At 40.4% G+C, this 16,225-nt stretch overlaps 1 protein-coding gene across 12 annotated transcripts in view; it reads right to left on the bottom strand.

The window, feature by feature from the left end:
- USP49 (ubiquitin specific peptidase 49) overlaps positions 1–16,225 on the bottom strand; it is a 104,489-nt gene that overhangs the window by 83,010 nt on the left and 5,254 nt on the right. For 3 of the 12 annotated variants that reach the window (XR_008298612.1, XM_053222800.1, XM_053222811.1), the window contains exons 1-2: positions 14,173–14,236; positions 10,625–10,706 (exon numbers count right to left, since the gene is read on the bottom strand). The exons of 1 other annotated variant lie outside the window; for it this stretch is intronic. The gene's annotated coding sequence lies outside the window, so the exon portion shown is untranslated. Of the gene's footprint in view, positions 1–10,624; positions 10,707–12,769; positions 13,750–13,980; positions 14,095–14,172; positions 14,238–16,225 lie in introns of those variants that run through there. 8 more of the 12 variants (XM_053222801.1, XM_053222810.1, XM_053222805.1 and 5 more) reach the window with 5 other exon arrangements.

Here is a 16,225-nt window from a genome sequence, read left to right as displayed (position 1 = left end):
GATACTTACTCAAAAGTCATAATCACAAAGCCAGAAAAAAAAAAAAAAGGAAAAATTTAAACATATTATGGTATGGTTGGAAAGTTCATAGTTTATGGTTACATCAAACACTTCACAAATTAAGATTACTTTTTCACACACTCAAGCAGATGCTAAATCAAAGTTAAAAGAATAACTTGACTACATCACATACTGGTAAGAAGTGAAAACGCTTAAGAGACAACTGTTTCCTCAGGAAAACGCAAATACTGCAGCTTTGTTGAAACAAGTCAACATTTTGTGTCAGGGTCGTTTATCCTTTCCTAACGACTGAAACAAATAGCAGTGGGATTCACCAGCAAACCTGAAATGACTGTTGCCCAGCCTTCTGTATAAGCCCCTAAGAAATGGCATCTCAGGAAATATGCTCTTCTCTATCCCCAAATACTGCAAAAATGAAAACATCTAGATTTTCTATTGCCCTCTCATAGCAAATGCACCTAAAATAGTATTCATTCATCGTATTTAATACTATCTACTTCTATCTCATGGATATTAAGATCATACTTATAATCAAGTATTGGGCTCTTCAATAAACAGGCAATTAGAGAGGGTACTGCCCACCATTTACTCAGTTTTCTGACATCTAGGGAGGCTGCACACATGGAAAATAGCTGGATCTAAGATTCTGTGATAGTCTACTGATTTGTGGCCAGGGAGTCCTTTTTAAACTACTGCAATGAAGCACTCTCCCACCCAATCTACTCTGGTAAAAACACTTGCTCTCCTTTTGGCATAAATGAAGGCAATGGAAGAGATGAATTTGCAAGCTGGCTTAACTGTAGCATACTATACAGCCTTCAAGTTGAATGCATAAAGAAACACCTTCATTTCAGTCTCTTGGAATCAAGAAGAAAACAATACTTTCAGCTTCTGCATAAAGTATGATGTTCTTTTTGAAGTTTGAGAAAACACATAATAGCTTATAAAATATAATGCATAACCAAGAGCTCCTCCAGCTTTAAAATAATAATAAAATACTATGTCCAGATCTATTCTCAAAGCAAATTAGCAAGACATTAGGAAAAAGTCTGCACTGCAAGGAAAAAAAAAAATTATAGCAATGTATGGTGATGTCAACTAGACTTATTGTAGGTGATCATTTCACAGTATATACAAATAGCAAATCATGTTATACACCTGAAACTAACATAATGTTATATGTCAATTATACTTCAATAAAAAGTTTTAAAAAATTTTATTACATTTATCCTTTCATGCTTCTTTCACAGAAGGGAAACAGCTAACTAAAATATGAAGAAATGTTCAAACTCATTAGTAAATAGAAAATATAAATTAAAATAAGACATAATTATATAGCAAAAATTCGAACCGTGGACAATAGCAAGTGTTGGGAGGTGGAGAATGCAAGGCCTGTGAGGGGTATGTGCTGATCTACCATTCAGCAGCCTGTCAGTATCTATGCTACAATGCCACTCCTGAGTTTGTATCCCAAACACATTCTCCACGTGTCCATAATGAACACAAACAAGACTGCTGTTAGCAGCACTGTTTACGGTAGCCTAGGCATCCATCACTATGGGAATGGATGCGCACCATGGAACAGCATGCTGCAGGTTGGAGCAATTAGCTAAGTGTACATCCAAAAACATTCCCAGATCTTAAAACAGGGCTGAGTGAGAAGAGTAAAACCAGAGTAAGAGCTATAACATAGTTCTTTAAAGATTTTGGTTTTTTCTTTTTTTTAAGTTTATTTATTTTGAGAGAGAGAGAGAGAACAAGTGGAGAAGGGGCAGAGAGAGGAGAGGAGAGAACCCCAGGCAGTCTATACGGCCAGCACAGAGCCCAATGCAGGGTTCAAACCCACAAACTTTGAGATCATGACCTGAGCTGAAACCAAGAGTTGGATGCTTAACTGACTGAGCCACCCAGCTTGCTCCTAAAGATTTTATTTTTAAGTAATCTCTACACCCAACATGGGGCTTGAACTCAGAACCCTGAGATCAAAAGCCGCATGCTCCACCAACTGAACCAGCCAGGCGCCCCAGAACTAAAGCATTTTTACAGGGAGAATTCTATAGCCAAATTCTGCAACAGTGAAGTATGGTGAAAAATTTTAGAATGAATGATAAGTACCCACCGCCGCCCCAAATCACTAAGCATTTAAAAAAAATTTTTTTTAATTTATTTATTTATGAGAGACAGCATGAGTGTGGGGGAGGGGCAGAGACAGAGGGAGACACAGAATCCGAAGCAAGCTCCAGGCTCTGAGCTGTCAGCACGGAGCCCGAAACGGGGCCTGAACTCACAAACCAGGAGATCATGACCTGAACCAAAGTCGTATGCTTAGCTGACTGAGCCACCCAGGTGCCCCATTTTTTTATTGTTTTTTTTTTTTTTTTAAATCACTAAGCACTTTAGAAAGATGCATATAGAATCAAGGACATACATCAAACACATTAGAGAGGGTGCTTGTGGGGTGGGAGAGGAAAATAGGCATGGAAATGGGGGCTGAACAAAAGGCCTTTATACACCAATGCTAGACTGTGCCCAAATCATAGGGAATGAAGTTCAGACTCAAGATATTTTTCATTCATGCACACATTAATTTATTTAAAAAAAATTTTTTTAATGTTTATTTTTGAGAGAGACAGAGACAGAATGCGAGTGGGTTAGGGGCAGAGAGAGAGGAAGACACAGAATCCGAAGCAGGCTCCAGGCTCTGAGCTGTCAGCACAGAGCCCAACACGGGGCTCGAACTCACGAGCTGTGAGATCGTGACCTGAGCCAAAGTCAGACGCTCAACCTACTGAGCCACCCAGGAGCCACATTAATTTATTTAATGAAAATTTACTGAACACCTCTTAAGTGCCAAGTACTGTGTTTAAATATAAACTTTTCTTGTTATTTCTGCTGAAGGTTTTTATCTTAAAACCTCAAAAAGACATATGCTTTAAGATACATTTTAACTGGAAGTGGAAAGGAAAAAGAATTTACATTAGAATATGTATACTATAAAGTGAGAAATTCATCGTTCTTAAAATAGTTTTGTAAATTTTTTTCATGAAATATGAATATACCTTCAAACTCTTTAAATGACAAACTTATATGAAAGGTTGAAATACAGAATGAACTCTGAAGTCCTACCAAATTACACTGTCACATCTCAATCCACAAGTAAAACATCTTTTCTCATGGCTTTCAGTGGTGAAACAATTTTTTTTGGAGGAGAATTTTTTTCTACTTTATTTGTTCTACGTAATTTTTCCAAAGATATTTCAACTGCTCAGGAACACTTCTTGCCAGATTTCCATTTTCTAAAAGAATTCACAAGCAGACTGCTGGCTGCCAATGTAGGTGTTGTAGCTAATATGCTCATTTACCCTGTGCTGCTAACAAAAACTGATGAACACATTCAGTGCAAAGTGACATTATCTAGTCCAAATCCCATGGGCATAGAAAAGATGTTTTCCACCCAAATTACCTGTTCCCCCTTTTTTTTCCAACCCCCAAATGTTAACTAGTATACAAGATAACACTGGTAAACAAAACCAAAAGCAACTTGGAGGGCATCCTATGTCTAAAGCTCTAAAATTGTGAACTGTCAGGGGGCACCCGAGTGGCTCAGTTGGTTAAGCGTCTGACTCATGATTTCAGCTCAGGTCATGATCTCACAGTTAGCATGGAACCTGCTTGGGATTCTCTCTCTCCTTCTCTCCCTGACCCTCCCTCTCTCTCTCTCAAAATAAGTAAACATTTAAAGTAAATAAATAGGTAAAATTGTAGCCCTTCAGTATTTGATACTAACAGTTGGTAGGTGGGAGGATGAACGGTGAAGAACGCTGATGGTTGAGCCAACCATCAGCACCAATGGAAAAACACACAAGCTACGCGGTCTGTCAGAGGGGTCAGCAGAATCTTCAGCACACATAATAAAAGACCACACATTAATTTATTCAGGCTTACAAAAGATAATGCATTTTTATTCAATAATAATAGCGAACAATGAACACTTACTGTATGTCAGTCACTGCCAATGGACTAGGTACCATTATCATTTCCATTTTATAGATCATTTTTCACATCAAATGCAGGCTTTTTATCATTGCCTTTAAAACCTCCACAAAATGGTCTCAATCCCATTATATCTCCCTTTCTGCCAATCCAGGCCTCAGTTCTGACTCAAAAACTTGACTGATATATCTCATATGAATGGAGCGGTTCTTTTCTCTGCCCAGCTTCCTTCTCCTCCCCTACTACTACAGAAAATTCTCAAATGGAGATGTTCTCAGTTAACCCCTTCCTCACATGCTTACTGAAAGTAAACATTATAGAAGCATATAGAGTAAAAAGTGAATACCTTCTCTGAAAAAAGGGAATACCTCAATAACAGTCCTTACAGTTTATGAAAATAGAAATATTCTACACATACTGTTCTGTAACATGACTTTTTAAAAAATATAGTTTAGGGGCGCCTAGGTGGCTCAGTCAGTTAAGCAAAGTTAGGAAAATTAAGCGAGTTAAGGAAATGAGAAAGGAATAAAACATAGCAATACAAAAATCAACAAAACAGATGGAAGAGAAATGAGGGACAAAAAAGCTTTAAGACCTACAGAAAACAATTAGCAAAATGCCCTCAAAATAAATAAATAAACATTAAAAAAATAAGGGGCGCCTGTGTGGCTAAGTCAAAGTGTCCAAATCTAGACTTCTGCTCAGGTCATGATCTCGCAGATCCTGAGATTGAGCCCCGTGTCGGGCCCTGCACTGACAGCACAGAGCCTGCTTGGGATTCTGTCTCTCTGCTTCCCTCACCTATTCACTCTCTCTCTCAAAATAAATAAATAAATATTTTAAATACACACATACACACATAATTTAAAAAGTAAAAATATAAATATAAATAAAAATATAACAGGGACACCTTTCTGGCTCAGTTGGTAGACACGCGACTCTTGATCTCAGGGTCATGAGTTTAAGCCCCATGCTGGGTATAGAGATCACATACATACCTAAATAAGAGCTTCTAAGTGTATTTAAAATAAATAAGTAAAAGAAAATAATATTTAATAGCGGATGTCTTTCTATATTAGCAAACAGAGATCCACTGCATTCCTAACAGCTTAATGGTATTCCATTGTGTGGAACCATCACATGTCATTTTTTTTTTTTTTTTGCTATAACAAACAATGCTATAAAGAAAAACTTTGTATTCATATTTTTCATGCAAGTGTATGAATATATCCACAGGACAAATTTCTAGAAGTGGAATTGCTGGGTCACAGGGTAAGCACATTTTAAATTCCAATAGACTTGTCAGATTTACCTCCAAGGAAACTTACATTCCCATCAACAGTGTGTAAGAGTTCCAACTTCTCCACATCCTTTTTTTTTTTTAAGTTATTTCTTTATTTTGAGAGAAAGAGAGCACGTGAAGAGGGGCAGAGAGAGAGGGAGAGGGAGAATCCCAAGAGGCTCCACACTGTCAGCACAGAGCCCGACACAGAGCTCAATCTCACCAACCATGAGATCATGACCTGAGCCAAAATCAAGAGTCGGATGTTTAACCGACTGAGCCACTCAGGCACCCCCCAAATTCCCCACATCCTTATCCACTACTGGTTACCATAACCTTCCAATCTGATAGGTAAAAAGTGGCAATTATATGTTTTATTTTATATTTATTTAAATGATTAGGATTACTGAACTTACAGCTTAAATAGATTTTGAATTTATTATTAGTTATAGGCTAAGCTGAACTAACTATGGAGAAAAACAATTCAAGAAGCACATTAACAGAGGAACTGGGGAGACTGGTAATATTTGACCAATCTGGGCCTTAAGCGTGGAACAGACAATGATGCCAATCACAAATGAGTTTGATCTCTCCATTAAAGCACACTTACCTTTCACTTGAAATACAGTTATCATTTCTTCAAGCTATGTCATATATTCAGAAATGTTGTTTCTTTTAAGGGTATATTTAATTCCATAGTCAGGTATTCACTTTGTCATCTTTACTTACTCATGACACTCCTGTGTGTGATGCCTACTTCAATGATATTTTGTTTTATATGAAATGTTGCTTATCAATCTGACCTTCGACCTCTTTTAGAGGTTAAAGCACAAGAGTATAATTAGTGTCTAGCCATGAACATCCAATATAATTAAGACAACTAATATATGTAATTGTATTAGAACACAGAAAGAGGAGTAAGAGAAGTAGATGTTAGCAATGGCCCATCCATAGGGATATTCTAAACATTCTAGATTGTGAAAACAAAACACTAATGAAGCTCCCAAATACTCTATAAATGCTTACATAAATGTGATGTCTTCTGTTCATGAATGCCGATTCACTGTCAAGGGCTAGATGTCTATGATTATAATGCTATTAGCAATGATGGCCGAAGTGAGCTATTCACACATTTTCTTACCTAATTTTCTTTGTGGCCACCTCCAGGAAACAATTTTTGTCAGAGAGACTCTAATTAGCTCTAACACTGACTTAGACCTTATTATCCTGATAAATTAGTATCTATAATTGCAAAACTAAGTATCACAAATTATCTAGCATTCTAGAAAGGTTTTGGCTCAAAACTGATGTATCAGTAAACCCCTCGCTACTCTTTCTTTAATTCTCAATTAGAATTTATATTCGTGGGGTGCCTGGGTGGCTCAGTCGGTTGAGCATCCGACTTCAGGTCAGGTCATGATCTCGCAGTTCGTGAGTTCAAGCCCCGCGCCGGGCTCTGTGCTGACAGCTCGGAGCCTGGAGCCTGCTTTGGATTCTGTGTCTCCCTCTCTCTGCCCCTTCCCCGCTCATGCTCTCTCTCTATCTCTCAAAAATGAATAAATGTCAAAAAAAATTTTTTTAAATAATAAAATAAAATTTATATTCTTCATAGAACAAACTGATACTTAAGACTTTATTTCAAAGTCAAAAACTCTTGCTACTTTACTATGTCCACATGGCCTGGACCCACAAGCACATGACAGATACCACACATCCTCTTTCCCATGTCAGAGACTGGCAGAAAGAGATAGAGCAGGGGGCAGGAAAGAGCAGAACACCAGTGTGACAAAGTGCTAAAGCCAGGCTATAAATTATCTTTTGGTCACTCGTGGCTGCATTTTGAAAAGCTGACACAGAGGTAGGACCTATCCTTCCCTTGGAGGAATACAAGTATCATATGAAAGCATCTCCCTAACTCACTAACAAAAGAGCTGCGCTCCCACCCCTCACCCAACTTGCCCAATGAGAGAAGCACTGCTGGGTTCTAAAGGCAACAAGATGCTCTGTATTCTGACAATGGGAGGGAGGAATGAAGACTAGCTTCCTGGGCTCTGAACTCTGCCAGGCTGTCCTGCTAATCCTTCCCAAATCCCACAATGTTGGGGTGGGGGTGGGGGACAGAACAGACAACAATCCAAAACTGAATCAAGGATAGTAGCTCTGGATTACAGGAGGTTATAACATTCCTCTTTGAATGGGGGCGGAGTGGCCAGTGAGACGGTCGCAGTGCATATACAAAACCCTGTACATTTATAAAAACATAAGATAAAAATACATTTTATCCTTGATCCTTCTGATGTGGTAACCAACATCTGCCCCCAAATCATTTGCCAGCCCAGGCTGCACGGAAGGCACACAGTAGCAGGCATTTTCACACAGTGAGGCTGGAAGAGATGCTCCTAGAGTGTAAATTACTAATTAGCTCAATAGAAGACAAAGAGAGAAAATACCTGTCACAGGATGCTGTTTACAGCCTGACATATAATAAAAACAACCCTGAAAATTTCAGAAGAGTGCCTTACTTTTCAGACTTCTATTAACATGTAAATGGCAAAGAAACAGTATTATAGTCTTTAAAAACTGCCCATGTCTCAGAAACAATAATGTATGACTGGAAAGAATGCTTTCCAAATAATTTGTAATTTTCTCATCCTTATGAAAGCTAAGTGTTTCTAATTATTACAATCAGCTTTAATAAGGAACTATATCTCATAGCTTCGATGATCATTTAAAGAGTTGGGGGTGGGGAGCCGACAAGTGCTGTATTTTACATACATCAGAATACAGCTAATAGTCCCTTCACTGAAATTGAACAGGCCTCATTTTGCAGCTCATGCTTTTATGAAATGGACTGGCTACCATTTTAATAACAATTGAGGATGAGCTGGAAGATAGTAGCAGGGATGGGGTCAGTTAAATCTCCTTATACGATGACAACTGAAATGACTACCAAAATTTGAGTTTATTTTGGGTGAAGGTAATAGTATGTTAAGATATTTATATTCATCCCTCTACCATGAGGCACATCTATCTGTATTAATTGCAAACAATGTTCTTAAGGAAGTGCATTTTGTACTTAGATTTCTTCCAGCTCCTTGATGCTACGTAAAGATCCTCAGTATACGTATTTCACCTAAATATGTTGCAGTCATGGTGATGATGGCTCCTGTCTTCACATAATAATCACCCATACATCATTAAAAGCTATCACATCCTGAGGATGCCCTTGTGTGTGAACACAACCTGCCAGGTACTAAGAAGGTCCCCAACAGAGTTGCACACCAAGACACGGTTTTTGCTGATGAGGGAGGGGCCTATAAACTTGTTGTTCACAGGTAAAAGAATGTTTTTCAAAACACACTGAAGAAAATAAACCATAAACCCCCCAAATCCACTCTCAATCCAACCTTGAGACTCCTTCGCCTCAGAAGATTAACTAAAATCAAACATACTAACTTGCTGATACATTCAAAGATTCTTCCCTTTTCTTTTGAAAATTAAGGCCTTCCTATCCACTTTTTTTTTTTTTTCAAATTTGCTTGAAAGATACTCTAGTGAAAGAAAATGATAAAGCAAATGGGGCAAAATGAAAACAATTGGTAAATGTGAGTAAGTGTATAGAGAAGTTCCTTGTAGCATCTTTGCAACTTTTCCATAAGCTTGAAACATTGTACAAATTATCACAAGCCACACACACACACACACACACACACAGTGTATTAACAAGAGAAGTTCTCTCACAGGGCTGTTGAGAGTTTCAAACATTTCACATACTTAGCTCATGCTGGGCATTTAGTAAACACTAATTATTACTTATTTTAAAAAATAAGTGGATCAACTATAACAAATGAACCACTCTGGTGAGGAATACTGATAATGGGGGAGGCTCTGTATGTGTGGGGATGGTGGTATATAGGAAACCTCTGCACCTTCCTCTCAATTTTGCTAAGAACCTAAAGCTGCTCTAAACAAACGAAGTCCTGGGGTACCTGGGTGGCTCAGGCAGCTAAACATCTGACTTAAGCTCAGATCATGATCTCACGGTTCATGGGTTCGAGCCCCGCCATCAGGCTCTGGACTGACAGCTCAGAGCCTGGAGCCTGCTTTGGATTCTGTCTCTCCCTCTCTGCCCTTCCCCGAGTCGCGCTCGCTTGCTTGCGCTCTCTCTCTCTCTCTCTCTCTCTCAAAAGTAAAAAAAAAAAAAAGTCTTAATAAAAAAAAGAGTGGTCCAATTTGTTTAACCAAATTAAAGCATACATAATATATTACTTAATATATACATATTATATTACATAATATATTACTTACACAGACACGCATAAAGAGAAGACAGTGAAAAACCAGAGTCTGAACAGATTTTGCTTATGGATATCTGCACTAAAATTGGAGTTCCGCTTTTCCTCAATGGGCAACAATCCCTCAACTGCAAACCTGTATGGTTTATAACAAGTCCTTTTTTTATGTGAAAAAGGTAGATAGCTAACCATTTATCTGCAGTGCAGTCAGGCATTTTATTGGTTTTGGGTTGTCTTATGAATGCAACTTTTTAATGAAAACACAACGGCATGTAAGAATCCGGATATAATCTTTGCGTTAGATATAGCCCTTCTGGTGTTTGTCCCAGTTTCCCCACCTAGAAAGCTACTGAAGAAAGGTTAATAACAGAACCACAGGGATAATTTAAGGATTGGCAAACAAAACAGTTTAAGGGATAAAATAAACTAACACTGTTTAATCTGGAGAAGAGCATGCTGACGGATCACCTCACAACAGTCAAGTAGAGGTAATACCAGAGCACAGACTGCCTGCAAAATGCCAAGGTTCAAATCTTATGCCCACCACTTGGTAGAATTCTACAAAGGAAGGAAGGAAGGAAGGAAGGAAGGAAGGAAGGAAGGAAATGTCTGAGTGTAACCTTGAGGTTTTATTAAATGATTAAAAGTCCTTTAATCTGAAGGAGTCTTTATTTCATCACATGTAAAACAGAACAGTGATAGTGCCAACCTCACAGGATTGCTGCGAGTAGTAAATGAGTTACAGTCTGCAAAGAGCTTACATCGGTGGCTGGCATAAAAGTATATGCATGGGCAGCTACTGTTATTAAGTTTATGAAGAACTAGAGTCTACTTAATATTATAGTAAGCAAATATTTTTACTCAACTGAGAATGAGGCAACAGAGAACAAACAAAATTACAGCATTAGGTGCATGCTAGCTAGAAGGCAGATTGTCCTAATAGAGAAAATAATTAAATACTGGAAAAGATTAGCTACAGAGGTTGCCACATTATCTCTGAAGATTTATGAAAATAGCATAAATGTTTATCTACCTGGGATGATTTAAGTGGGATATTGACTGAAGTTGCAGGATAAACTAGAGGTCCTTTCAAGGTCTCTTCCCATCCAAAGAATCTACGATTAATCAGAAAAACATTTAAGTACATACAACCTCTTCATTCAAATCCAAACATATAACTTAAACGTTTTTTGCTTAACAAATAAGATTATGACCAAAATAAAGTTCAGTTGAGTAGAATTTACTTGATAAACAAATGAAAATAAAGCTTACATTTATCATTGGGAGTCCTTATTGATCAACAGTATTATTTGAACTAAAAGATTATCCATTTTCAGTTTTAGAAATATCAACAGAGCAATAACCATTCTCAATGAGAATTAGTGATTTAGCACACTATAGCAGCATATAGAAACAAAAGACAGGACCCTAATGGACTCTTTCCCTTGGATGACCGTATAGTTCATCTATTTCCTTTTTCATCAACATCACATAAGTCTAAAATAATTTATATAAAGACATAGTGTATAAAACAACTACGCTATAAAAATGTCAATACCATAAATAGAGTGAAACCTAATAGTAATGCCAAACATAATGCAGACAGCAAGGGAATATGTGCGAACATCCTACAGAAACAGTTACCTCATAGAAAAGTTACTCTTAAATTTGAAACTTCACATTTCAGACTGATCCTCTTGAAATTGAGCAGCAAAAATAGTAATTTTTAAAAATTTCCTGTTAAATTACAAAATCAATGGAGTCATCTTGAACATCTGCTTACGAGAATCCAGATTCCATGAACACAGCAGCTGAATCCAAATAGATTTTAGGTTCTGAGTTATTGACATAGATTAATAACCAGTGTTTCTGATACCCACTAATCAAAACATAATTTTGCTGTTACAAATGCCACCAGTCTAATCATTGCTATTTACACAGACACCCACAAAACAGTGGTAATTCAAAATTTACACAACTTTGAAAAAAAATTTCTTTGTGTATCTGACACTAATGAAATAACCTCAAGTAAGATTCTCAAGATCAGTTTGCATTTTTCCTTGTTAATGATAGCTATCCTAAATTACAGCACCATCAAATAAAAAGTAATAATTGGTCATATTCTTAGCTAAATGTAAAAGCTTCAGAATAAAAGTTATCAAAACAAAACAGTAGGAATAATCTAAATTTTGTCCCAAATTTCTCAACTACCTTTTAATTTCCAGAAGTGTCTTAAAAATCAAAAGCTTCTTGGAAATTAATATTAATACGGCCTTCTTTTTTCACAACCACAAAACAGGAGAGCCAGTGGAGCTGTCCAGGGCTCCAGCTTGCATTACCATATAGAGGCTTTTTCATGATAAAAATTACCTATAAACTCATTATTTAACCTAGAAAAGAAGTCCCACTCTAAAATCCTCCACTATTCTACAAATCTCCCTTTCTTTACTCCATTTAGTTAAATGGGTGAGTTACTTACTATAGTGTGAAATGTCCCACATAAAGCTAAAGGCAGCTTAGGAACTCAAAGCCCTCACAGTCTGGATTTAAATCTCTTCCCCAGCAAACTTCCCCGGTTGGTTTATCTGCCTTCTTCTGAAATGATTTCTCAATATTCTCCAGCCACCAAAAAACAATTACGCAGAAATCTAGTTGATTAATCAAAACAAAAAGATGTTCATCTTTCTCAATCTCCACAACAGTGGGCTCTCCATTGAAAATGGAAATGTTGTCGATAAAGCACTCTGCCCAGTGCTGTCAGGTACAACCCTCCTACAATAACACTATCACACCACATAGGCACAGCCACACTGTATATAAATACAACCCGTATTCCCATTATCACAACACTAGCAAAATGCAGAGGTTTTCAGCACTGAGCTGACGCTTCATCATTCACAGAAGAACAAAATCAAATCAAAATGGGTCTCATCTTTTCAAAGTGGACATGAAAGTCGAATTAAAAGCAATGAAGGGTAGAAGCAGATTCAAGATACCCTGAAGGGGAAAAAAGGTTTCTGGAATTTCCTACTTTTATGGACAAAAGAACTCACAATTTCAACACACTTAACAGTTCTCTTCTCAACAAAGAATTCCCTTCCTGCACACGACCCCCCCCCCCCATGTCCACTCTGACTTTCCAGTTTTTACCCCTATCTCTAGGTCTCTTTTCACTCACCATAGTTCCTCCTCTTCTGCACCAAAGGCTCCCTACACTTGGTCCTTCACTACAGCACCTGTGCCCTGACCCATGCAGACCTTCCGTAGCATCTCCCCACAACATGCACATCTGACTCCCACCCCTGTGCAGGCTAGCCCAGTTCTTCCTCCAGCAGGACTTCTCCAGCTTCCCTTAACCCTGTTCTCTTCCCTTACACCCCATCTCATCCTTGAAATCCCGGGGCCCAGCTCTTCCTTGCTCCTCTCACCATCCGCTTTCAGCCCTGTCTCTCCACCTCATTGTTTTTACCTTGGATCTGGCTAAACCTCGTCAATTAACACAATTCCCCCGTCACCCTGTCCCAGCCCGCCATCACTTCTTTACACCCTTACTCTCTTCTCCTTTCAGCTTGTCTGGTCCCAGAATTGTCCTATTAACGCCCCACCTCTCATCCCGGTTTCCTTTCACCCTTCCACTACGCTTATTCCTAACTCCACCTGGTACTCGTCCAGTGTCTCATTCACCCGCCCTCACTTTCAAGAATTTACACCCATCGCCCACCCACTAACCCATACCTTTCTCAGAACCTCACGATTCCCACCCCACCGCGGGTCCTAGTCCTCCAGCTCCTCTCGCTCTGCACTAGTTCACACCCTTGTCACGTCTGGCTCTTAATCACTCTCTCTCCTCTACTCCCAACTATCACCCCAGCTCTGCCCCTCCTTGCCTTCCACTTCCAACTCTTACCCCAGCACCCTCACCCTGTCACGATCCCCTACAAAGCTCTCCTCCTCCAACCTGTGCTCTTAACACCTAACCCCAGCCTCGGTCTGCCGAACCTCATTCCCGGCCGGCTTCCTGAACACCCACCCTGGGTTTTGCCTCCTTCCTACCTCCTTGGCTGGCTTTTTCTCACTCCTCTTCTCCCAGCCTTCTAACCCTTTCTCCCCTTAATCCTTCTCATCTCATTCTTAGACCCGTTCCCCCCAACCGCCCCCGAGCCTTCCTTCGCTTCTCCCCTCAAGCCTTTTTTTTTTTTTTTTTTTTTTAACCCTCAACCCAGTCTTCGCCCACCCCGCCAAAATAAAGCGCCGGCCCGCCCCGTCTGCCGGCTCTCGCCTCCGCCGGCCCCCGCCCCGGGCGCCCCCCAGCCCGCCGGCGCCGCGGTCCCGCCCCCTGCCGCCGCTCCTCCCGCCCGCAAGGCGCGCGCCGTCTTTGTCGCCCCTCACCCGGTGTGTGAGGATTTGGCTTCTTTAAAGGGGAGGGCCAGTGTGCCGGAGACTCCTGTCCCCGCCTCCGAGTCTTAGAATGGGCTCCCTGGCCGTCGCGTCCTCCCCGGTCCCAGTCCCCCACCCCCTGGAGCTACCCCCTTGGCTGCCTCCCTACCTCCTCCGCCCCCTCCCTGACCCCCCTCTATTTACCGCCATCATCAGCACGCGCGAGCTGTCACCAGGGCGCGAGACAACCGAACCCGGCCCCGCCCCCTGCCCTCCCATTGGCCCGCCCGTCGGAGCCCCGCCCCCGGGCCCCGCATTGCGCCAACGGCGCAGCGCTGGGCCCCGACCACGACACAGACTGCCTCTCCGAGGGTTCGCGCCGCGGGCGCAAAGTTTAGGGTTAGCCACCAACGTGCGGCCAATTTGAGCCTGGCGTAACGGGCGGCGGCGTAGAGGGGCGTTGTGAATCGCGGGTCGAAGTTTGGTTGAAGCACAGAAGGGTAAATAAGGAGGTTTCCAGACAAAGAGACTCTTAAAGGTACAGAGTCTTAAGGCTGTCCCTCCTCCTTAAAGGGCCAGCGACTCTCCGAGCCCATCTCCGCCCCCTTCTCAACGGCACTTCAGCCCGCGGAGCAGTGAAGGAATTCTACATTAGTTCCCCGCACATTTTTTGAAGCTCCTTTAACATCTGTCCCCACTGCCAAGGGGGGAAACCTTTCTCACTATTTGGTCTCCTTTTTTGTTTTGTTATGTTAAAAGACTAAGTTATTGCTAACTGTGCCTTTCCAAAAGAAGCAGCCTCCGAACTTGGGGGTTTCCTGAGACAGCGTTTGCAAAAGTTACTATTGGCTCCCAGACGAGTAAGCACGTGTCTGACTTTTGCCACTGATGACCCAGGCGGGACCCAGCTGTTTTATGGAAATCCCCCAAGGAAGAGGTTCACAGCCAAAGACTTAAGTTCAGCAGATTGTCGGGACGGAGACCACAAGAAAACAACAGCGACGATTTCTACTAGGCTTTTCTGCCTCTAAAAAGGCTTGCTCCAGAGGCTGCATTGCTCTGACGTTACCCCCCCCCCGCACAAATTACAAACAACACACCAACACGGTTACATCACCCAACACAAGGCTAAAGCAGGTAAAGTCTTACATGTAAATAGAAGGACAAGGAAAAGAAATAAACATGGGTTATCAGCTACACTGGTTCAAGGCTGCACACCTGTCAATATGAAGTAGAGAAGCACAAAAGCTAAAGAACAAAATAAGGGAGAAACAGCGACTGCATGTGTAAGCATGAAACCACAATGTCTGCAGCCAAGCGTGCTTAAGTGTAAAAACGTGTTCAAAGGTAATTACCCTGGACATTTTAAAGAGGTTTGATGATGGAAGGAAAGGACCTTGATTGATTTGATTTGGTGAAGATCTGCCATGTGGTTCAAGAGCTCAAAGTAAAATCTAAAATTTAGCATTCCTTTTGTTGTCTTTAATTTCTTTTTAAAATTCTTACCTTACATTGTAACTCGATTATCAATTTTTCTCCCCTTACTCTGCAACCCCCTCCAATTATTGGAGATTAGATTGTATCTTATCCAATGTTAATTCCTTAACAAAGTGCCTAATGGGTAACAGGTGCTTTTGAGTGAAAGGTTTCAGAGCCACTTAAGACTTCCAAAGGAAAGGGTGTTCTCAGAATAGCATAGTCTAGGGCGTAAAGATTCTCAATGCCCTGAGCATGTATTGGATCACTGGTTCTCAAAGTGTGGCCTGTGGAGCCCTGAGACTCTTCCACAGGGTCCCTACCAAACTTGTTTTCATAATAAGACATTATTTGCTTTTGTCACCACTATGGTATTTGCACTAATGATACAAAAGTAACAATGGGCAAAAATGAGCACATTTCAAGTCAACAGCACTCAATTATGCTATCAAAGTACTCTTCGCTGCCATTCACTGAAAAAAATACTCATTTCACTTTGGAAGTCATAGCCCGATGCGGGGCTCAATCTCATGAACCATGGGAACTCATGACCTGAGCTGAAATCAAGAGTTGGATGCTTAATGGACTGAGCCACCCAGGAGCCCCTCGTTATAAGTTTTAATAAGGCAACTATCAATAGATAGACATAAACTAAAGCTCTTTGGAACTTTTAAAAGTGTCAAGGAGTCCTGAGACTAAAAAGTTTGAGAATTGTATATTAGATGGAAGCAGAAATAAGAAGGTTATTTTAGATATTCAAATATGAGAAGGCTCGGCAGCA

The sequence above is a fragment of the Acinonyx jubatus genome, chromosome B2 (genome assembly GCF_027475565.1).
Source record: "Acinonyx jubatus isolate Ajub_Pintada_27869175 chromosome B2, VMU_Ajub_asm_v1.0, whole genome shotgun sequence".
NCBI classification, from domain to species: domain Eukaryota; kingdom Metazoa; phylum Chordata; class Mammalia; order Carnivora; family Felidae; genus Acinonyx; species Acinonyx jubatus.
Note: the sequence above shows the minus strand (reverse complement) of the source record. Positions and strands in the feature narration are given on the sequence as shown.